This window comes from Dromaius novaehollandiae, chromosome 5, assembly GCF_036370855.1.
Source record: "Dromaius novaehollandiae isolate bDroNov1 chromosome 5, bDroNov1.hap1, whole genome shotgun sequence".
In the NCBI taxonomy this organism is placed as follows: Eukaryota; Metazoa; Chordata; class Aves; order Casuariiformes; family Dromaiidae; genus Dromaius; species Dromaius novaehollandiae.
This window is the reverse complement of record NC_088102.1, coordinates 13,490,106-13,512,655: the sequence shown is the minus strand read 5'-3', so window position 1 is coordinate 13,512,655 and position 22,550 is coordinate 13,490,106. Positions and strand designations below refer to the sequence as shown.

At 42.4% G+C, this 22,550-nt stretch overlaps 1 long non-coding RNA gene across 3 annotated transcripts in view; it reads left to right on the top strand.

Moving 5' to 3' along the window:
* Nucleotides 1–22,550, top strand: part of LOC112989957 (uncharacterized) — a 57,620-nt gene that overhangs the window by 9,647 nt on the left and 25,423 nt on the right. The window lies entirely within an intron of this gene.

The following is a 22,550-nucleotide window of genomic DNA, read 5'->3' as shown; positions in this document are numbered from 1 at the left end:
TGCACAAAGACTTGGCCTATGCTGGTTGATCATTAGCAGAACTTGGTGCAGCTGTATAAACAGCACATTTCTACACCTACAGGCCTTCATTCATTTCCTCCAGTGAGGTTTTTAATTTGACTGGCAGCTAGCCTATCTGGGCAGCTGATAAGAGAAGAAAAAAATCACCCTTCCGTCTTTACATCTCCATTGCCTTTCCTTTGGTTCTCATCATAGACGTGTGCAAAGAATTAAAGAGCTCTCAATACATTTGTAGCCAAATATTTACCCTAACTGAGGTGGATTATATTTGCTTACTGTATCCATTGCCATGCTGGCATATATTCAAGACTGTCTAACTCCTTGGAGTACTATTGAATGCATTGAAAAAAAAACTTTGCTTATAACAAACTGTTCGCCAGTGACTGCACAGTCTGCGTTGTCCAGGGTGTCCTAGCTCTTGAGCTCACACACCTGCCATCTGAGACAGCGCATTGCCTGTCCTCACAACCACAGCCGCAGAGACCGTCCTGCGATGGGGCCGGTTTGCCTTGGTCCTTTGCAGGGTTATTAACAGTACAGTCAACTTGTCTCAGGCATCTCACCGAGAGAAAATCCAAACAAACAACATTGAGAGGAAACCTATTCTTTCAGAAAATATAACCTGGTCTCAATTGAGACCAGACATGCTTTTTTTGGGAGCATACTTTTCTGACATTTTTAATGGAGACAAATTTAAAAGCATTTGCATTCAGGAACATTAAAAGTATTGTTTTACATAAAGAGAAAACGTGTAAGTGTTCCTTGCTCCTTTTCATTTTGTTTTGAACTTTACAGTATTCATATAGTTAACATTTCCCCGATTAAATAGAATAGTTTAATGTATTTATAATTTTGAGGCATTCCAGTGTGAGAATGATTTGACTGACATTTATGGAATGCTTTCATCATTCCCCATCTATTTTTCTTCTGAATTTTCATTCTGTGAAAACTTCAGCATTTTTGCCTTTTTCCTCAACTGTTGGAATTTCCCATAGAATGGAAATTCTGTTTTCTGACCAACTCTGCTAAAGTTCCTCACTCTATCGAAAAGAAAGGGGGAAGGGTGTCACAAATATACAACCGTAAACTTGTCAGAATACATTTCTCATTGTTGGCTCATATGTTGCCCTCTTTTGGTAGCTTTTGTACTGTACTACACATAAAAATTTTAACATCTGCTGTAGCAATTCTGCATCCAAAGAGAACTGAGTGCTGAATGTTACTAAGTGACTGTGTGAGAAGAGCAATAGGTTGCAAGTTAGTCACTTGAACTAGGTTATAGAGACATCCTATCTGGAGAGAAAAAGCAATAGGGAATGCATGAAGCAGTGCCATATAAAACTGGACTCTAAAGGACAAGGAGAAAGAAGCAAAAGGAGAAGGAGCTGTAGATACTCATTCAAGAGGATAATTGAACCCCATATCCTGGCTTCCAAATGAGAGGACAAATTTGACTCTCAAGCATTTGGTCAACTGAGATTTGGAAAGTGAAGTTCTACCCTAATCATCGTTTCGTTCATTTGGTATTCCCTCTTGCTTTCTTCATAAACTATGCAGTGATTTTATTAAATTCTTATGGATATTCACTAGTCAAGCCCAGAGCAGTGCCTGCTAACTTTCCAAGAATAAAGCCCTGCCAATGTCAACACTTCCATTTTTGGTATTAAATTTTTGAAAGGTAAAATAAAGTAATAGTTGCTTTTTTACGCAAAGTGAATTGCTAATAGTACTAATAAAATGGTGTGATACTAATTGCATCATAATTCTAGAATCATTATTTGAATGAAATGCTGAAGTGTTAATTTTTCCAGAAGAGAGTTGTTGTTTTCTATGGTTTCTGAGCAAAATTTAAACATTGTTATTTTTTTTTTACGAGTTTAAGGAGCTGAGTATTCACTTTCTCTTGACTTTCAATAGGAAGCCAGTACTAACTCCCCCCCAATGCCATTCTTAGAAAACAAACTGCCCTCTACTTCAGATAATTCTCAGTTATGAGCATAATAAATGTTTGTGCAGAAGAGAGATTCCCAGTGATCCCAGTTCAGCATTTCACCACCCTGTTCTTTAAAGATTAATTTTCCTTGGTTTGAAAATCAGCATAAGGAATGCAGTCTCATGGGAATTCTTTTATTAAAAAGTTGCAGAGATGACTGCAGAGCTGAGAGTGGAATGGCTCGTCCCACCTTGAATTACGGAGCTTTTGTGGCAGCTCCGTATAATCAGGCATTCTCGAGATAAGAAAGAGCTCCTAGCCCTTCCCATGTGAAGACCTAAAGCTGTACTTCAGGGGCATTCTGTGGTGCTTTATTCAATCTTATCCTAAAACCTCAGTGATATGAATTCCCCTTGAAAGACTACCTGACTGTCTTCCAATTTTCACTTTAAAAAAAAGTGCACCAAAAAGGCCTGATTTTGCTGCCTTCCTCCCTTTCAGTTAAATAACGCCAGCTAGTTTCAGCCTTTGCAGACCCTCGTTCTATGTATAAGGATGCAGCACAGCCTTACCGAAATACATATGTGACCGCTGGCTGATTTTGGTGCAGCCAACACGCACGTTCAGTGCTCAAGGGCTTGTAGACTTTTATCACCTTCCCTCACACATCCAGCGTAGCCCTGCCAGCTCCACTCTAACAAAGTGCTTAAACACGTGCACCCTTTCAGCTGATGTGTAGTTCCTCTGTCAAAGCCACCTAACAGGACTATAAAGGGAGCGGTAAGTCAACACTGCAGCTCGTGCACGCTAAGTTCAGTTTATGCTTAAATGAGATGCTGGGTTTGAGCCTCAGCCTTTCCTCCAAAGAAATTTTTCCAGCCTTTGAATCGTTGTGGGATTTCTTCCAGCTCCTTCCAGTCAGTCGGTGGCTAGCAGTGTTGAGCACAGAATTGAATATAGTATCACAGAGCTTTACAAGTGGACTGTTACCTCCCCGCTTTATGATATATGTCTTTATGTACGTAGCCTTTACTGCAATGCAAATTTGTACCTCATTTCTATCTCATCTGCTGCCCGCTATACCTTGAAATGCTATCAGCTGGGACACGTGCCTACCAGTGTATCTTAGTTTCTATTTGTTGTTTGTGAGTTGTTTGGAGAGTTTTGTACCCAGCTTTCTAATATCTGCAGGTCCTTTGATATCATTTATCTGCTGTCTCCTGTTTGCATTCCTTCCTGGTTTAGTACCATCAGCACATTTCACTATTGTGCTGTTTACCTCTGCTTTGAGATCACCAATAGAGATATTAAATAGAACGATGTCTGTCAAAAGTCCCTGCCGTGACCCACAAGACATTTCCACAAGCCGTGATAACACAGCAATTGATCGTTGCCCTGTGTTTACATTCCTTCTCCCGTTTCAGTCCACACAGCAGTGCTCGCCTCCAAAACAATTAAAGTTCTTTTTCTCCACAAGAACATCTGAACCAGGAGCAAGTTACACATTCGGTTTCCCTGGGCCCACTGTTCTGCATTCCCACCCAATCTGTTTTTCTCTCCATCACTTACCATGCATGCTGCCTTGCTTACTGAGGGCTGATTCAGATCATCCTGACGGTAGCTTACAGGCTTGAGCCCCAAATCTGTAATATACAGAAGGTATAATACTGTATATGAACACAGAAGGTACATTTAATGAGCTTTATTCTTTCCAAGGCCATACTGCTTACTGCTCCTGATACTATTGCCTCAGTCTTTCCTTGGAATAAGTGGATGACTTAGCTGTATGAAATAAGAAGAATTTGGCCTAAAATGTTTAAGGTATTTTCCTTGATTTATGGCTTTTGAAGCCAGAAAGGACCATTAACTCACCTCCTCAAACATCTTCTGTGTCACAGAACATGGCAGTGCACCGTTCCCCGCACTGAGTCCAATAATTTCTGTTTGACCAACGTGTATCTTCCAGCAATGCATCCAGTTTTGATAGGTACGCTACCACTTTCTTAGGCAGTTCGTTTCAAGCAGTTCATCGCACTTCCTGCTGAAAACCCAGGCCTCATTGCTCACTTAAATTTGCCTGGCTTAAATTTCCACCCACTGATTTTTGAAATGTATTCTTCTGATTCGGGCTGCTTTTTTTTCTTGTTGTGAAGGTAATTATATACTGTAATCAAGTCATCACATTTTGAAAAATGAGACTAAGCATATTCTCCAGTCTGTAAGCAGCACTTATACCTCTTTTCTGACCCTTCTTCAGCTTTCTTGCATGCCCCAGCAGGATGACACGTCGCTCCACGCTCGACTCGGACTTCTCTGCAAACTCATTTAAAGGCAATGTTATTCCCCTTTAGCACCCCCTCAGAATGAGGCCAGGGCCCAGTTGCTTCCCCACATTGGTACCCAAGCATTTTCCAGCACCTCCCCTGGGAGACCATCCCCGTTGCATCAGTGCAGCCCCCCTTAGCTGCCCGACGTAAACCTCATGGTCCTTGCAGATTGCAGCCTTCCAAATTTCGACTGCTCCATCCTCATCACTTATTTAGCCTTCCACCAATTTTGGTTTCCTCTCTAATTTTCTAGCACTCTTTTACTGGCGACGTACTCATTTCTAGATCATTTAGGATCATCTTCTAGACCAACAGGCCTAACATCCATTGCTGCAGACTGACTCCAAAGCTTTCCTTCAAGAGCGCTTCCACGTTTATCAGGCAGCCAGCTCTTAATCTACTCAGCGGTCACTTGAACGCTATTGTACAGCACTCGTTTTTTAAGTGCCTAAACAGAAAAGGCAAATAAGTGCATTTGAATATCGAAAAAAGTAGACTAGAACTTAAATCCTGCAAAGTGTTAAAGAGCCTAATCCCCACTGTTGCCTAAACGCTTATAAGCATGTGGATTTACGTGACTGGTTTTAGGCCCACAGTTATGAAACCTCATGCTTTGTATATTTTTCTGTTAATATTAGTTTCTCTAAGGACAAAACTGAGACACCGTGGTAGTTGGAAGGACTGCATATTTTCCTTTCTAGATAGTCACACAGAGCTTTCCTCTTGTTTCTCTGTCTCTCCCCAGGTAACTACAATTTTTCGAAAATAATTCAGAAGTAGTTGGCAATGGCGGTGTAAATGTGCTACATAGTGTTTATAATATCCTTGGGTTCAGATTATGTGGCTTTATTGACTTTAACACATATATTCAGATACTCCTAGTATCCCCTAGAAGTATTCCCTCATCTGTTTCTATCAATAGGATTTATTTATTTGTGTCACAGTGTTTCTTGCTTGTTAATTGCTTCAAGTTATTTTATGTAATTAAAGACAGATGGTAAAGCAAAGTTCAATATCTCATCCATTTGTTAATCAGTGGCTTATGTAGCTCTAAAAATGTAGCAGGGATGTTATGATTTTGTTTTTTATGTGCTGTGCTTTAAATTGCATCCTGAGACCAATTCCTAGTTACGCTGAAGCCAATGACAAAAACTGCCATTGACCAGAATCGCACAGTGGGAGAGCAGGGATGGGGAAAGCTGCAAGCCAGCCCCGTGTGGTGCCCGTGCTCCACGGAGGCGCCCGGCTCGCCGTCCCTCAGCCCAGGGCTCACCACAGACCTGGACCTCAGTGGGGTCAGCGGCACGTCCGTGCGGGAAACCCACGGCCAGCTCAGGACCTGAAGGGAGAGGTTTGTTCCCTGGCCCTGGTGGGAACCCATCTCCGATGTCAGCGTTGCTTGGGTTTATGCTATTTTGGGGAGATTTTTTTTTTCCCATATGCAAGAGAGCAAAACATCTGTTTCCATTAAGGACATCTTGTTCTTCAGATTAGAGAAAATCACCAAGAAAGGGAGAACAAATAAAAAGCTCTGGAGGAGAGAGAGGCCCACCACGTGCCCCTGCTGCGTGGCCATGTTGACGTGACTCACAGCCGGCACACAGCCCTCGCTCACCCCGCTCCCTCGCTCGCGCCGAGCTACCCACGCTGCCCCCCTCATACCTCTCCCAACTCATGAACAGGCCTATTTTCCCCCAGCTATTTCTTCTTCCAGATCTCTCCATAAGTGCTCTCCTCACTATGAAATGCATCTGCAGGCTGTAGCATGCTGTCATTTTTTTGATGTCCTTATCTGTCCTCGTTCATGAAGAAGAGGCTAATGGCATGCTGCCTTCTTTGCCTGTCTGCCCCCTTTTCCAGCACTAACGGGGGCAGCGAAGGCACCACTATTCACATAGCCATCAGCAGCGGCAACGGGTTTCGGACCTGCTCGCTCCTCCTCTGCTCGCTCCCATGGTTCAGTCCAACAAGCAATTTTGCTTTATCTGTTTTGACTCAGTACTCGCCTGCTCCTATTGTTTCCCACATTCTTGCGTTTCCACCAGCGTCTGTGACTGACAGAAATGCAATTCCTCAATTAGACTCCAAGGGGTGTGCTGGGAATCGCACGTCGGCCTAAAGATTTATGTGCTAAACCGAGTTATCGTAACTGACACAATACTTCCAGCAAGCAAGTTTGGAAATATCAGAATCTCCCCCTTCCCCTCGCCTCCCCCCTCCCCGAGAAGGCCGAATTAGAGCGCGCGAGGCTTTCTCATTGCTAACATGAGTCATGCTCACACTGAGCACATGGCTGGTGAGGTCAGCGCCAAGGGTTACTGCATTTGGACTATAGCAAAAAATGGATTCTGCTAAATGACAGAGCAGTCAGGGGAACGTGAAAAAAGAGGAGGAATGCAGAAGCCACGAAGGCCCCCAAACCACAGGCAGAGGAAGCGGAGATGGACTCATGCTTCTCGGAAGAGTAAGCAGAGACAGGTGGCATGGGACACTTTGCTCTCTTATTCACCTAACCTTTTGGCCCCTAAAATAAGTGATTTTTTTTTTTCTCTCCCATGAGTGTTCAGAAAAACAACAAAGTCACCTATTTTATTCAGCCTAGGATGAGATTTTTAAAAACATCAGGATCACTTCTCATTCCCGGGAACAGGCAGTGAGGCATGTTTGAAAATAAATGGGCATTTTCTGCCAAACAGATGTCACGTATAATCCCCACTTAAAATGTAGATATTCATCTTTAAGCACATGCTTAAGTCCCAATAAAGACAGTACAACTTAAGCAAACTACAGTTTAGCGTGTGCTTAGCTGAATGCTTGAATCAGGTCACAGCCAGCGAAGGATTGCCAACAGCAGTTTGTAGGATGGTTCGTAGCCTTGCTGAGTCTACTACAACAGGTGCTTTTTTTCTTTTTTTCTTTTTTATTACTGTAAAACAAGTTTCATCCTTCAGGAAAACAGCTGTATTTGGCACCTATTGCAAGAAATGACAATTGAAACTTCCAAACTGCTTTAACCACAGAAAGAAAAAAGATCTAATGCTGATGTTGAAACACAACTTTCAGTTTTAAAGGTTGATTGTCCTTTTTTTCTTCAATTGTTAAATGCTAAAGCAGCAAGCAGACACACTTTACAGTCTATTGCATTGGGCTCTTTTTCAGTAGGTTGGCTCCTGCCAACAGCAGGTTCAGAACTGCCAGTTCTAATTAAAAACATTATTTTAAAGATACATTTCACAGTTTATTCATGGCCGTAAGTGCTTCTCACCCTCAGAAATTTAAATTGCTGGATTGAGCAACTGGATACTGTTTCTTTTCTAATGCTTCCCAAGTAATGGCTTTAACTAATTGTTTCAGCAATTCAGGACTGATGTGCTATGCCTGTTCAAATCACTTTCACCTAGAGTAGACTCTGAGTTGTACCTATTTCTTTGCCCAGGGTTTAATTGCATTTTATTTTTCTTTCTAAGGTTGTAATGCATCAATTTAAAAATGGCCAAAGATTATTCTCACTTCAAAAATTTCAGTGACAAATCCTTTTAGCAGTCCCAGTTGTAACTGAACATTCAGTACAGACAATTGCCATTGTAAACTGTATACAAGTACCATTGTGCAGTCTGTGATTTATAAGCATATTCCACAGCAAAAAATATTTTGATAAGCAATGCTTCTCCCTGCTGTGGCCAGCTGTCTGCCTCAGAAAGGAAAGATGAGTGAAACTCTTATCTGCCTTCTAAATTCAGTGTGAAAATATCAGCTGTGACAGCAAAATCCTTCCTGAACACCAGCACACACAAGTGTCTAAATTTTACTTTGGGTTATATCTGTGCCACCTAAGGCACACATTGAACAGAGTTTCAAAGCAACGGAAACAGCTTAACATTTTGACTCTTCATGTGTTTACAATTATTAATCAAAAAGCCACTATGCAGAGCATATATTTGCACCACAAAAGGGCAGTAATATCGTGGCACTTGCTAACTTGTATCCTTTATAAGCTTTTCAGATTTAAAAAAATAGACTGGGTATTCTACTAAGTGATGGAGTAATAGATCATATCTTTATTTTATTATTTGGCTATTCAGAGTTAAAGGAACAGATAGCTTTACTTGTCCTCTTCAATATTCAGATCATTAGCTATTGTAGGGCACATTACAAACAGCAAGTCCTTTGAATAACTTTTACATTGATGGCATCATGCAATTTATTAGAGCCCTACTTGCATTCTCACATTGGTATAAATACACCTCAGTCACTTAGTGAAGTCAGATGTTTGCGTTTACCAACAGGTTTTGAAGTATGACATTGGCTTGAGATTCCTGAAGAGTCTCAGACTACAGCAGCATCTTAATAGATTTGTTCTTGAGACTCAACCCTGCTTTCTGATCACACAGGCCACCTCCTAGGTTTGACGGTTGAATAACAGCCCTGAGGCAAGTACAACTGTTAACATTTAAAAGCGCTAGCTGGAAAATATTTAATGCATTTTTAGCTATTTGTAACACCATTAAGCTGTTGGGAGAAGGAAAAAAAAAGTCAGTCCTATCTGACCAGTCAGCTCTCCACAGACCTCCCGCAGACTCTCCCCAGGTCTTTGGTGGTCTACAGACCACAGTTCGAGATCCACTGGAATATACAATGACATAATACTTAGAGCATCTAGAAGTTCATCACACCTGTATTTTTTTCCAGTAAAGAGAAGGATCTGGCTGTAATTGCAAGATAAAGAAAGAGGTATAATTTTGTCTGAGAGACATTTAACTAAACCACCAATATGTTCTCTTAATTCAAAGCAGAAATAGGGGGAACATCTCTAAATCCAAAGAATGTAATAAATCATCAACTCCTTGTTTTCAAGTGGTTCCAAATCATCACAAAGATTGTGTAAGAGCAGCTGATTCCCAATATAGATATCCTTTCCTTGGGCACTAAGTCATGCCAAGACCCTGGCTGAAATTTTACAAGGAGCATCTCTGATTGTACTTTAAATAATGGTTGTTAGTCATAAGGATTGGCTACCTTTCTTTTCTTTAAAAATAAGCTATAAATATACCATCGTTTATTCATTTCTGAAATCATTGTATTCTCCTCCAAAAGAGTTAGCTCTTAGGTTAAATTTTCAATATTTAGTAGCGTAGTTGTGGGTCATGTGTTTAGGTATAAACGTTTAGAAGTGTACGTCCCATTAGCTGCCAATGATATGAAGAGCATGTTCACATAGAAGTAAGCACTTAAGTCCTTTCTGCAAACTCCTGAAGGTGGGAATTCCTCCCAATTTATTTTAAAAAACTTCAATCTTGGATAAAGATAATCTGATAATTACTTTTAGTCTTGTGTTGGTGTAGCAGTTCCAAGGTCCAGTCATTAACTAGGACTCCAAGGTGGTGAGTGCAGTATGGACGTGGAGGAAAACAATTTTCCCTGCCCCAAAGGGTTCGTAATGTAAACGCCTAATTTTAAATTCATTAATTTTACACATCACCTTACATAACAATCACAATGCCATAAAAGAGTGAACACATGCTTGTAATTAAAGCCATGGCAGTCTCATCCCATTGTATGAAAAATAGCTCTATCATAATGGTCCTGAGTTCATGCCAGAATAGCAGCTAATCATGGGAGAAAGATGATCTAACACTCACAGAACATGAAAATAGAAATGCGATGTTTCTGGTTCCAGCTTTTTTTCTCTAGACTTGCTGGGTGATCTTGTGTGTGCTACTTACGCTTTCAGTCCCTCAATTTACCCATCTGCAGAACAGCAATAACAGCAGTTATCTGCCTCAGAAAAGTTTTGTAAGAGTAAATCCCTAAATCATTTAGTCTCTTACGTACACTTAACAAGCTTTCTATGCAGCATCCGTCATAGATACAGTTGAGCGGCACACATGGATTAATGATTTTAGCCCCCTAATATGCCTGAAAAGTAGAGTTCAGGGAATATGTTGCAGAAGTAAAAGAACTATCATGTTCAAATCATTCCTATTTTTGTCCTACCTGTATTTCATCCCTAATACACAATAAAGGTAGTTAAATCAAGTACATTTTGTAATTTCTTGCTTTATAAGAGTTCAGCAAATATACATTCAGAGAGTCAGACTGATATTTTCTATATAAAACTTGCAGAGGAACTCCTTTTATTTTTTATCTGTGTATTATTTTCATAGGAGACACCAAATTATGTAAATGAACAGGCTCACAAAAATATCTTAAAAGGAGAGAAATTCTGCGAAATGCTGTGGATGATTTTTTTATCTGAAAAGAATGGAGGAATAACATGCGATATTCATAGTATCACTCTGTGCTTGTACCTAGCAGGAAATGCTGATATCAGATCACCAAGTTCAGTTGTCCTGTTCATTGATAAAATCGTTCACAATATAGGAATGAATGAAGTGTCTTGAAAATTAATAGTCTCTGATTCTCTGAGCAAGTTTCACAGTTCATGGCACAACCAGTCTATCAGTGGCATACTTTTCAGCCTGTAATCATCTGTAAAGTCACGTCCTAACAGAGATAATGAGGTCCCATTCATTATTTGCCAAAGTGCAGCAGTTTAAGTCCTGCTTCCCTTACTCTCCTCTAACAGAAAATTAAATGTTTGAAGTTTGGACCTGATCCTACCTTCACCGAAGTCAATGCTAAGACTCCACCTGATTTCAAGGGAGCAGCAGCAGATGTTTTGTAACTTGGAGATTGCATTAAATTCACTTATCCTTCTATCACAGAGTGGAAAGCAGGTCATGGGTCTGATGTTTGCAGTAATAATGAGGAGGCTTTAGAAACTAAATGGGATGTAGCTGATGATTTTAGCACAAATTGAACTGAAGTACTAATGAATTACCAAGCATTATTCTTATCTGTTGCACAATCAGCACATGATGATGTCCAGAAATAGCATAACATCATCCTTCAGTAAAAGGCTCGGGCTGATACTCTGTTCACTCACACCGATGTAAATCAGGAGTAATTTCACCTAAGTATTATATTATGAATTACATGAGACTAAAGTTAGTGAGGGGAAAATTAGGCTTACATGATCTCTGTAGGCAGTGAAAGGAAAAAGGTGCTATCTCGTGCCTGAGCCATGTCCATCAGACATGAGAGCAGTCCTGGCCAGCTGTGCTCACGGAGAACCTGGCCCAGCCAGCTGTGCTCACAGGGAGATCGGCCTGGCCAGACATGCTCATGGGGAGCTCAGCCAAGGGAGGGACCACAGCAGCATCTCATCACATACCCAGAGAAGGCTTTACCCAGGGACAGCTTTACTCTGAAAAAAGCTGCAGGATGGGAGGTCAGATAAAAACTAGGTGCATGGGACCATCCCAAGGGAAAACCACAACGGAGATCAGGCTCTTGAATTCTACTGTGACACAAACTCCCCTCGCCCGGCCAGGGTACGGGGCTGCTCTCAGCCCATTCACCTTGCCAGTGAGGTGACACAGGCTCCAGTGAATATCCTGGACATATCGTCTCTTTTTGCCACTTGTCCTATCTCTCTGAAAAACATAGCTGCCCTCAGCAGAGGGGCATCATCTGCTTCTGGAATCAGACCCGAATCCCCTGTATTCAGTGCGGAGTATTAAGGCAGGTTTTACTCCAGTATGCTACCTCTGCTATCAACCTTCATTAAAAATGCATCTTTCTTAGTCCAGTAACAGCTCCGCTCCTTCTTGGCATGTCACACTCTCTGCTACAATGCTCAATGAGTGCTCAGCAGCGTGCACATTGCCTCAGCACATCCTCCCGTCTCCCGCTGGCTCCTGCCACCCTCGCAGGACACAGCCACGGGTCACCAGTCGTCCAAATGAGGTGCCAGTGTCTTGTAAGGGCATCCCTTTGCAGAGGGACACACAGCAAGGTCAGAGATGAGCATGCAAGGTCCCCTCCGGACACCATCTGTTAAGTCAAGGAGACCTGGTCTAATACCGGGAACCAGAAACTGATCTTTGAGCCAAACTCAGCGGCTTTACCAATGCTGGGTAACATCCCACCCTGTTCAACGAGCACTTCTCCCTGCTGAGCTCACGGAGACTACCAGTGTTGCCCTCTGGCCCTTTCATATCTTTTTCCACTGAATCAGGACCTTGTTCTATTGAGATAGCCACAGTATTTCAAAACTGTAGCATGCTCAGCAGAAGACTCTTAACTCATTCTTCCTTTTATACACAGTAAATGCTGATACTTCTGTAGTTGTGGGCATGCTCTCTTATATACTAATAGCTGAAATTAAAGATGAAAGGCCTTTCAAAAGGCCTGTGCAAAAATCAAGGTTTTTATTATGAGCAATTCTGGTTTGTAAAGTTAAGGGTTCTTTCACATTGTGAATAAACTGTTTGCAAATACTACATCTTTAAGTGCTATTTTAGCTATTTTATAAGTATATGCAAATCAGCATCTTATATAGCTTAGAACAATCAACACAATCAAAGAAATGCTCAGCAAAATTGCAGCCTTTTTTTCTAATGCCAGTCCACACTATAAGAAGCTTTGTCCGAAAGTAGACTTTCTTGTAAAGAGAATGCCATTTTTCAGCTAACGTTGCAGACCAAATACAAGATGATGAATTCTCATATAGTAGTTTAGATTAGGAAAACTACTGATAAAACTTTCTATTTTTTTCTATAGTGCCTTAAACCTAAGAATCTTTATTATGGTAAGTCTGAAAACATCACCGTGATACATGGCTTCATTTACAGATGGGTAAACTGAGACTGAAAGTGGTTACTTGTGCCAGTTTGCCTCACCCAATCAATCAAGGAACAAAACAGCACAGAACTTACGATGGCCTGGCTTCCACTTCACTGGTCAAACTTTTACCAGATCACGTCTCATGCCAGGAGGACCTTATGCTAACAACCTCATTGTATTTGAGAGTAAGATACAGGGCTCTAGACTCCATTATTGCAGTAACACTTGATCGCTTGTATTCCTGCCTATTAGTTTAGCATATACAATTACTTTTACAGCGAAATAAAATAACTTCAGAAATTCATATATTTCTATTGTAATTGTTAATCATATTATTTTCCAAGCACGTCAATTAAAATACCATTGAAAGTCTTTCTCTCATTTGTCAAAAGCCCCAGTAAGTTTATTTCCCTTTTATGTGGTACTGGATTATTTACTCTTTATTTCGTACATGGAACAAGCCCTAACTAGTAACTAGATGGCAGACATGACATGTCCTGATATCAGAAACCTGCTTGTTTGAATTTGTTGGTCTGTTGGAGGCTTGGCTCTTCTCCTGATATTGCACATGTTATCTCCATCTTCCTGTTAATGCATCAGTCAGCCTGCCTGAGGTAGTCCATAGGCAGGTTCAGTAAAATTAGGCATCCACAGATGTTAGGTTACCAAAAAGGAATACCAACGCCCCCAAAATGTTTCAGGGGCTTTTATCCTGCGAGGGATGACAGGCTTTACTCAGGTTAAGGGCCTTCTGCCCCAGCCCCAGTGCAGACGATGCAGAGGCTGGCAGAGACCAGGTGTGGGGAGATGCTTTCTCCGTAGCACACCTGAGCAGAACGAAACTGGAAGCTTCATAGGAGTTAGCAAGTGCCTGGCTAACCCGGACAGAGCCATCTGCTCTATGGAAGTGCTCAGCAACCACAGCTCCCATCTCCTCCAGCACTTTTGCAGATCGGACCCCCAGGGTTATTTGCTTTTTGGAATAGGCCACTTGTAGTCTACATCAGCCTGTCCTCTTGGTATTAAAGGCCCAAGCCATTCCTCGCTGGCTTTGGCCAGCCATGATCAGCATGGCTCCTGATAGACCATGACACGCAGTTGTTTTTAATGTATCAAATACTCAGCAAGAGTAAGAGCCCAGTTTTTGCAAAGTGATTGAAATTCCTCTTTTTTTTTTTTTTCCCCTCTCAAAATATTTCTTTCCCCAGGCTCAGTAGACTGTTGTTTCTGACAAACTACAATTCCCCATATTGCCACTGCGCAGGCTGTGCTTGGGAAAAAAGAATCAGCTCGATTTTAAAAGCTTTAGAGAATTTGTTTATTTTATCACTGCATTTATCTTTTCATTGTTATTGTTCTGTCAAGTAATACAGAGAGGAAGAAGGGCTACATCACAATTACGCTTTGGTTTGGCTCACACAGACCGAGAAAGATGGGTCAGTGGTAGCTGTCCTTTGCTGCGCCCATCCTCCCTTTGTTCGTTTTTCCTCTGGCTACTCACCAGGATGGGCCAATGGACTGGGAGTTTCTTTCAAGGTGATGTTTTTCATTGTTTTCTCTTTTGCGTCAATAGGAAAGAAAAATAACTAAGCAACCCAATACAGGTTTTTTTCGTCTTACAAAATACCAAAGGGGTTTTCCACAGACTTTCCGACTGCCCTGTATCATTGCCATTGATTTACCTATTTCATTCTGTGAAAAGCTCATCCTCTCCCAGCCTGATTCACTGAGATATTGCATAGCGTACCATTCTTACACTTCCCCAAAGAGTTTGCCCTGCAAGTTTATCATAAGGCAAGAAAATAACCTGGCTAAGACAGCTGCAACCAGATTGATTTTCCAAAACTTCTTGAATTTTCTAAAAACCTTCCTGAGACTCATTGAAATGAGTCGAAACTTCTCCACAAAAAATGAAACACAGAGGGATCTACCCAAAGAAATCCAATTGCATTGCGGCTAGGATACCCGCCTAGGTACAAATCCTTCCTGTGTCTAATTTAGCATATAGATGTAGACATGGGGCTGCTGCATGAGTTCCTTGGTTGCTGGTCGTTCTGCAGAGTTTCTGTCCCTCTCTTGCCCTCTTTCCTCATTTTCTGCCTATCTTTACCCCATCTCTACTCTTATCCTCCCCCTTCAGCCAGGTCTAGTGTTAAAAAAGTGTATCTTCAACAGTTCCTGGCCAGCTCTAAGGACCCATATGGTGACAAGGAAGATCTCACTGTCAGAGGACTATTTGTCACATACATTAAACTTAGCTCAAAGTCACATTAGTTCCTCATACTGAGTTTCAAGGGTGTTTGGGCTATGAACCTATCTCAACCAAAGTTAACTCATGTTTACTTGGAGAGCGATGAGGTGGTGCTAGTAACATTGCAGGGTTCACAAACACAACACAACTTGTCAAAACAAGTTGCTCTGGCAACATCTGTTAACAGCCCACAGAACTGTGCAGCACTTAAGCCGGATATAGCCATAATACATATTTTTTTGCACAGAGCTGTAGTTATTTGTACGTTTCCCAGACAGCAACATATATTATTTGCTCCTGGCCTCAGAAAACCCTACCATTTCTTTCAGAGAACATTTCCCATTTTCTGGCCTTAGGCTATGATGACATGCCAGGTACATCTGAAGAACAGCCTTTTTTGGAGAGTTCAAGTTCAAAATTGCATCTTATACCTTCAGACACTCCTGTCAATGCTCAGCCAGTGACTGATCCCAAATATCATTGCTTCTAAAGCAATGGAGCTAATTTCTTACACTGACTTCTCCCAGTTTCACCATCATTCCAAATCCTTAAAAACCTAGCATCCAATTTCATATATTATAATCAGCAGCAGGAAATCTGGCCTGGCACCGTCAGGCAAGAATATGTAAATGCAATTTTAACTTCTTATCTCATCAGTATAACCATTTCATTGCCTCACAGTCACTGGCGGATTGGCACAGATTAACCTAGTCTCATACAAGCAGTGAGGTAATATCAGCACTGCTACTCTACCACAAATGGAGTCTATTACAAAGAGGGGTAGATGTTGGGGAAGGAGACCAAGAATCCCATTTTCTTGTGCACCATCAACATCCTGTCATAAATCAGAATTCTTTTATGCTTTTAGCTCCTTGGAAGAGCAGTGGATGAAAGAGGTGAGCAAAAAGACAATTTCCAAAGTGAAAATTGCTTAAGAATATTCCTTTTGGGAAAAGGGAGCCCAGCTGGGGGTCTACAGAGGCAAACGAGTCAACAGAGGTTAATGCATGCCACAGCTATTCCATACCCTTCCTCTGGCTCTAGTAAGCCTGGTGGGTTTTTCCACTGAAACGGCAAGGGATTTTCCTATCAGAAGGCAACTGGTATCAGCAGATCTCCCAGCTTATCTAGATGTTGCATCTCCTCCAGTGTAAATGCTACATCAGTGGTTATTAAGCTGCATTGCAAAGAAATAAAACTAAGGAAAACATTCTGGAGGGTGCTCTGGATTCTATTAAAGGATTGAATTTCTTACTATATTACACTTTTTCCATATGGCTGAAATCTGGAGTCACATAATACTCTGAGTACGCTCATATACTGCTAGTGGTATGATCCCAGATGGTGACAAATGACCCTGTTCCAACAGCAACGTGTAGATCTTTAAGACACTGCCGCTCAGCAGCCACTCGGGATATTGCCTCCAAACAATGAATGACTGGCAGATAACATAATGTTGAACTTCTGCCTTTACTTTTGTACATGTTTTATGGCTAAAGCTGCAGAGCTACTCATTTATTAAATGCTCAGCGTTGTTACAGCGTACAGATGACATAAGATATTCCCTTAGCCGGCACCTGATGGTCTCCGCTGGTCCATGCAGGTCAGCTGTGGTGCAAACAGGGCGTCACTATCTCTGTGTGAGGATATGCTTTGACCCACTAAAAGTGAGCTGATAACGTCTTACCCCTGCTCGGGCCCTTCAGCTGCCTCTTGGGGAAGCGTGAAAGGCTGCCAAGCTCAAGATGTGCTGCATCCTGCAATTTGGCTTTCCTGAGAAGAACAAACCCTCCCCCCAATCTCACCCACGCAGTTCTTTACCCCAAGAAGAGGTCATCGCACAAAAAGTAGATAGGAGGGAAAGAGACTGCACACTTGACTATAACTGCAAAAGAGAAAAGTATAGAGTCCTCTTGAGATGTTGTGTAAAGAGAAAGCAATCTGGGCTGTCTCCATTTTACAGAAAAGACCTCTGTGCTCTTGTGGACTTCGTGGCCTGCCAGATGGAGACAGCTCCAAGTAACACTAAGCTCTTATTGCCGCAGAAAACCAAGGAGAACTATAACCCCAAGTACTGCAGGTGTAGGAGGGAATGCTTGCTCAGATGATGATTCATGTCAGCATCTGAATAAATAAGGTCAGACAGCCCAGAGATTATTCCAGTGAAGGGGAGCTGATTCGTTTGGGGGGCAGAAAAGAGGGGCTGTTTGTTTGTTTCGTACCGTTACAGTGAAACCCTGCCCTGCTCCAAGTTTTTGCAAGAAGTAGTTCCCATTTATTTTAATTAAGACCTCGGTTCGGCAAAACATTTAACTGGGTGTAGCCTACCTGCACTGGAATAGTTGTATCAAATACAGCAATTCTAAGGTTAGCATATGCTGCATAGTCAGTATTATGTAGCCCTTATATAACTATCTGCAGTAGTTTTAAGCAAGACGTCTCTATAACATGCCATTAAAAATAAAAAAACCACACTTGCCTCAGAGGGGTGAGAAAGGATTAATTAGTTAGTACTTGTGCAGCACTGTGAAGATACAAATCATGGGACAGTATTATTAATAAGCAGAAGATGCCAATAGGAAGCAGCATTGTTAAAGGCACGAGGACTAACAATAGTTTTGTTCTCACATTTGTAAATGATTCTTCTCCTATTGAAAGGTGTTGGCCTTTCTGCCCAGGAGACTGAAACCCTCTTTCTTCACCCAAAAGAGTCTTCATGGGCAGCACACACTTTCTCACACTCTCTCAGCAGCGTTCCCCACTATTAGCTTATAGACGCTAGACAGTAGCCCATTCTCCATAGCCCTTTTATTGCTCAGCCTCTACTTCGGCTGCCAGGAAGGGTGCCATTTAGACTCAATTGTTACGGTAGCTTTTATGATCTAGACATGGTGTCTAGGATCTGAGACTTCCTAGCAATTCTGCATATGCTGCTGAGCTGCCATCAGAGGAGAACGGCTCCCGGGTGCCAACGATGTGGGCAGAATTCAAAGCAGTGACCTCCAGATGAAAGGCGCCCCATCCCCAAACCAGCCAGCTAAGCCATCCAGCCCCCGAATGCCAGCTCCTCGCTGAATGAAACTGCATTGTGATGTGTTGCTCAGAGGGGGCAGAAAAAAAAGGCGGTTTTAAAATATCTGTGGACAACGACTGTCTAGAGCTGGTGCTGCAGACATTCAGACCTTGCTTACATAATATTTCTATCATGCACGGTCCTCCCATCCAGCTCCCTACCCCATGCCAAGGTGCTAGAGGGAGGTCCTGTTCTTATTTATGCAGCATGAATACAGAATCAGAGAGGGCGGCAGAAACTTTGCACAAAAAAGGTATGGTGCCTTCGGCACGCGGAGGAAAAGAGCAGAGCAAAAGCAGCTTATAAATTAGGGTGAAGAGCAGGATTAAAGAAATTAGAATCACTGTATCCAAGCACTTCCTCAAAAAGAAGGATGACTGCAGCCCTTTAAACCCAAGGCTCGCAGAGCAAAAACGTTTCACCAGAGCAAAGCATCTTTTCTCCGTTTGTTATATCGCTCACTCGGACAAGCAAAATCCTGTCTTTGCACCATTGCCCTCTGCTCCCGCGCGCTTAAGCCCCCTTCCCTCCCTCCCCTCCACATGGAGGCCAACGGAGGAAGGTGATTCTGTCACCTGGAGTTAATTTATGCCGGTCTGCGCTGTGCTGTGCCGCCGCACGGGGGTGGGACCTTTTCAGATGTCGGGATGATAGAAAAAAGAACAATAAAACAGCAGAGTATGTGTGGCGGGTGGCCGAGTCACCCTATCACCATGTATTTGTGTAGTTTCTTTTAGTGCCATCCAATCTTTCCTTCTGTCCCTAAATGGCCTGTGTTGAAAATGTCCCTGCTTGCAGTTGCTCAACTGGAATGAGGACAAATTGTTTGCAGTGGCCCCCTTCCAAATGCTTGTGCTGTAACTTTTGTCTTGACTAGTCTCTGGAGATAGCTCTAGAGTGAGTTTCCTACGACTCCTCTGCACTACCCCAAAGTCGTGCTGCAGTTTCTTCCTCTACAGTTTCAACTTTGCAGCAGGAGTCTTGTTTAAAGCTCCCCCATCACATAAAAAGTGGAGCAGGCAGTGCCTTAATGCCGTTATGTCACAAGTTCTCCCGTGAATTAAAAGTGAGGGGGATGGGTCTTGAGGGTGCGTGAGGTTACAAAGTGGTGCTAGCAGGAGACGAGGCACACAAAGCAGAGAAGGGACAGCCACACCAAGCAGCCTTCGGTTATTAGGTACTGGTGTTACCAGGAATGCAGTGCTCTCTCTGCGAATACATTGGCTGCTTTTGTAGGCAGAAATTCTTGGCTCCTCGATCCTCCAGACTGCTGAAATTGAGCACTGGAGGGATGGTAAAGGTACTCTTCCCCTTCACGTGCACTTGTGGATTAGTCCAGGAGGAGAAGGCGGCAAAAATATGAGTTAACAGAGCCTGAAGAACTAAGCCAAGAAAAGAAGGGTTTACAGTTCCAAAAACCATTGGACAAAGTTTTGCACGTAGATTCATTAATAGATATTACAGAAGAAAGGGTTCATTTCCTCTCTTCTCTTCGATGCATGACCCATTAGACATATATGTATCAATAATATTTGCCAAGCATAATTAAATTCAAAGACTATTACTTGCTTGTTTTTAATACATGAGACATATTAGTTATTCATTGGAAGTATGATATGCTTTTAGGAAAGAAGTGCGGAGTTAATGCTATGAAAGTCTCCTTTGACTCTGTTCTGCAAGAGCAGAAGAACGGGGCCACATAAAACCTTCCCCTTTTCTCTTCCCGCGCTGCGCAGATGAACAGAGCGTCCCCGAAGCAAGCAGAGGCTGGAGACGAGGTCGCTGCTGGTCCTTGCAGAGCCCCAGGCTTGCAAGGTCTGCGACAGGGCAGGGACACAGGTGGCCACGGGCCCCGTCGGCAACAACCAGCCCCGCGCAGCCCTGCTGTGGCCTGCTGCCCCGAGGGGCTCTCCCAGCTCAGCCTTCCCGGGCTCCCACGCCGCCCCCTCAGAGGATCCCAGCACCGCTTGCTTTACGTAGAGAGAAATGGGGTAAAAAAAAAGAGTGGAGGAGCTTAGTGAGGACTTCTCACAGTTAAGGTCATTTAGTTTTAGAGGTTGTGCATCACACTGCAATGGCACCTCCTGCTCCATAACTGTTCAGTATTTTCTTGATTTGGCAAAGAGAGGTAATCGCCACAGCAGACATCCCTCTGTTTTGCCGAGATGGTACAGTGAGCTGGAAGCGGACAGAGCAGGGTTAGATAGGGCATTCCAGACCCAAGGGGTTACTCAGCAGTTTTAGGCTTAACAAACATAGGGATTTTGCTTGACTTTGCCATTATTCCAGGGATTTTAAGTATTAGCCACTTTTCTCTCTTTTTTTCTCCTTTTTTTCTCTTTTTTTCTTTTTTAACCCAGGCAGTGGCACACTTTGCCTCTGCCTTCCAGTTAGTCAGCCAAATGTTTGCTTGTGTTGCATTCTGGATCTCACAAAACACTAAAACTACTTTGTTTTTCATTAGCACTAGAGGGGAAAAATAAACAGGCTGGGCTCATGGTTTATAATTGCATACGTAATTACCACTTTAAGACCACTATTAGCAATACAAATTAGCTCACTGCCCTTTTTATCATCTCTGCAGTGCCTTGTAGAATACATGTAAACTGTCTCATTTTCATTCATCAGCTGACCAGATTTTAATCTCAGATGTACAGAAAACAGTGCAATGTATCTCCAAAAGCGATCTGCTCTGCTTGCAAATACACGACCAATATTTGGAGCCATGCCTTGATATTCACCATTCAGCTGGAGACAGAATCCATCCAGCCCAATTTGGGGGCCAAATCTTGCTGGTATCCCGTGAGCAGCTTTACCACTAATCACGGACCTGCTGTGAGTTTTGTACCAGAGTAACTTCATGTCGAGTTACTCCAAGTTTACACTGTTTTAAGTACCTGAAAGGATCGGTGGGAAGAGGTCTGCTGACACTAGGAGGAGAGACAGAATTTGCACGTGGCAGGACTGATTTCTTCCACACAAGTAGCAGGGAAGATGAGGAGCATATTGTCACTAAAGTGCAGAGGTTATTTACAATTAAACTTCTAAATGTTGCCATCAAGCAGTGAATAGCAATGAATAACTCCAAAGCCATTCTGCTTGGTTTTGGTTTCTTCTTTATTTTCCCAGAGCTCACATTTTCAAAGGGACAAAGCAGAGACACCCAGAGGAAAGGAAGTCTTATTGTAAGAAGCTGTAAAAAGAAATGCATGGCCACAGATCATGGAATAATTTTATGTTTCACATGTTTTCTGACCCCAGGAAAGCAGCTTTAAAGTGTTGCCCTGTCCCTTGATTTTAGCAGAGGCTGAAACAGATTCTGCACTTTACAAAAAACAGGGGGAAATCCTGAAAAATTAGATCCATAACAAGGTCTTGGTCACCGAGGCCGGAAGGACCCCTCGCCCACCCCTCTGCCTGTGGCAGGATTGATTTAATTATGCTATAACTATTCCTGTAGATGGGTGTCTGGCCTTGAATAACTCCAACGGCAGTGATTGTCCAACGGCTCTTGGCAGCTCATCCAACTGCCAAACAGTTCTTCTACAGTTTTGCCTAATATTTAACCTAAAACTTCCCTTCTGCTTCAGCCAGTTATTATTTGTCCCATCTTTGTTGGCTAACGAGAATAATTGATCCTTGTCCTCTTGTAACATTCCTTTATGTTTCCTGTTATTAAGTTCTCCACACTCTTCTTCCCTTAGGCTAAAGGTGCCAAGTTATCTTAACCTTTCCTCTTACATCCGAATGCCAAACTTCTTACCATCTTTCTTGCACTCCCCTAAATTCTTCAATTTGTCCATGTTTTTTCATACAGAACTGAATGCAGTTACTCCAGTTATGCTTTAACCAGTGCCAAGCAGAGCGCAATAATTACTTCGGTAACCTAACTGACCCCATCTAATAACAAAGGCAAAATGCAGCATGTAATTAAAATCTAAAAAAAACCTATCTTTAAAAGCTAATTGCCTTAACAATCAGAACATTCTACAGCTCAGAGCACATACACTAAAGAATTTAAAGGTTATTGTTCATTCAAAACATCTTTTTCAATTATATTCTGTATATTGTATTCTGGGCTATGCGCAGTTTTATTCCTATTAGGAACGGGCTGTACTGCATCTCTTGCGCTGCCTCCCCCTCTTTTTATTTCCTGCAGATTTAACTCCTAATGGCCCCATGGGGCCCTGCCTACACGAGGGATATTTGCAAAGGATTTCCCGCTGTTGCTCGCTCCACCGGTATGGCACAGCGCAG